We start from the raw sequence: 2,352 nt of genomic DNA, 5'->3' as shown, positions 1-2,352 counted from the left end.
CTATCCAGTGCCGGATTAACCATTAAGCAAAATAAGCACTTGCTTAGGGCACCACGTCTAGGGGGGCACCAAAATCGTAGGAAAAAAACGCGCAGGCTGCATCGCAGTCCTAGTACTTATGTACACGAAACTTTTTGTCGACTTTGACGTGTGCAAGTACCCATCTAATAACGAAGGGTCGTAATAGAGTGAGGACACATAAGCACATCTCCAACCCTTCGCGGAGGCCATCAAAGCTCATAGCCAAAATATCTTACCGTCGGGCTTGTGGCCAACCGATTTTCTCGACGTAGATTACCGATTTTGTAGCGAATTTTGCTCTCTTGCCCACTAGATGTGTCGGCCTGGCCGAGTTGCTGCAGAACCACGATCCTGCGACCTAATTGTCAAACTGTTATAAAGGGCCCCGCGAAGGCACAAAACCAAAAGCAACTTATTAAGTTTCGGTTTCCACTTAAGCCAAAGGCCGAGCAGTAGGAGAACCATGATTACATAGGTTCGATTTCAAGCCACTCTATTGCAGTTCGGCGTTAGGTCTTATGCGACGCTAGGCCTTCTACTTTGTGCAAACTGCCTTACTTTCACTTAACATGGATCCAAATCTAAGCTGTCCTCTCTCGAAGCTGGGCCTTCTGCATTGCTTACACCTCGCCATCAGTTGTAGTGTATGATAACCCACCGCGATCGGACGCTCCGGACGTTCAGCCATTCATACCTCGCCAGTGGTCAAATTCAAATGCTTTCTTCCAGCTCGATCTTTGGCCTGATCCATGCCTCATCCGTAAGCGCCGATCGAACGCTCCGAGCGTTCAGCCTTATGAAAAGCTCAGCCTTAGACTTTGCCTTTAAAAACACTGATTTAAACTTTCATGATTTAGGCCAATCAAATTAGATCCAAAAATAGCGTTTTGAGGAATTAATTCCCAGCAAGCTGGAAAATGTTTTAATACTTTCATTTCTTTCTAAATGCATATAATCCAAGTTTGCTCCCTCCCAGGGGGTATGCATACATTTTGGGATCCTTAGGAGATAATTTTTTCCTTTCGAAACCACTTGATTTTGAAGGACATAGGACAGTTCGTGGATTAGACACTGGTAAGAAGGCGTTTTTGGATTTTTAACATGATTTTACCAAAAATAAAAAATGTCGACCTTGTTATACAATTTAGACTAGGAATACATATTAGGGTACCTTCAATAAATCAATATGTTTTATTGCAAGAACATAATCAAATTACATTTCGGATCGTCAGATATCAGTTTTAATCATAATTAGAACAAATTTTCCGCCGGACGTACCGTTTTCGATTTTTAAGCAAAAAAAACTGAAAAAGAGGAAACATTTATGCACACCTCCTGGAATGGAGCAAACTCGGATTACACGCATTTTTAGGACCAAATTCGAAAAAATCTAATTTTATTGGCCTAATTGTGACACATTATTATTTAAGAAAACGGGACTTAATCGCGTTTGATTAAGTTCTAAAATTACCTCCAACGTCAAGATAATGATGTCGACTTTACCCAGTCTTCTCCGAGACCATGGAGAAAACGCCGTTTTTGAAACGTCGGGTCAGTGGTAATTTTAGAACTTACCCTATTAAGTCCCGTTTTCGTAAACAATAATTTGCTATTTAAGACACTTGCGGCACGACCAATGGCCAATGGCTAAGCTCGTACTGAAGCTCTGCCTTTGCTCTCACATGAATGAGCTTCGCAGGAAAGCTCTAGAGGTTGTAAAACCCTGTGCGGAGTACGGCCTATGCCTTTTATGTCTTCTCACACTTGGAGATTGGTTGGCTCGCCTCCGGCCTTATGCGAAGCACGATCTTCAATTTGCTAACACTTGACCTTACATACTGTTGGAACATTACTGCTGCAGTACTGTCAATTTCCGTGATAAAATGATGTGTTGGATTGAAAATTCTATTCTCAGCAGTAATGCGGCAATAAACGTCACTCAATTTACCAAGAAAATTCAATGTAATCTTGATGAGGGGGCACCATGATCTAGAAATGCTTAGGGCATCAAAATGTCTTAATCCGGCACTGAACCTATCTCAAGAACTAGGACAGGCACCTTTGAATCCAGGGGGTCTACCGTGTAAACCCTAATTCGCAAATTGCGGGGATCTTTCTCTTTTACTCTCACTAAGACGTAATTAGAGTGACAGAGAAAAATGCCCGCAATTGACGAACTTCGATTTTCGCGGTTATAGCCCAGGTTAAACTAGGTCGTTCGGTTTCCTTACGATGTTTTCCTGATAAGTAAATAGGAACGTACCTACTTGTAACAGAATCAATGTGGATAAAAAGGGACGCTAAATGAGTGTGACGTCATTTAAGGAAGTA

Source organism: Cydia pomonella, chromosome 25, assembly GCF_033807575.1.
Source record: "Cydia pomonella isolate Wapato2018A chromosome 25, ilCydPomo1, whole genome shotgun sequence".
NCBI classification, from domain to species: Eukaryota; Metazoa; Arthropoda; class Insecta; order Lepidoptera; family Tortricidae; genus Cydia; species Cydia pomonella.
The sequence above is the reverse complement of the archived record's forward strand: the minus strand, read 5'-3'. Positions refer to the sequence as shown.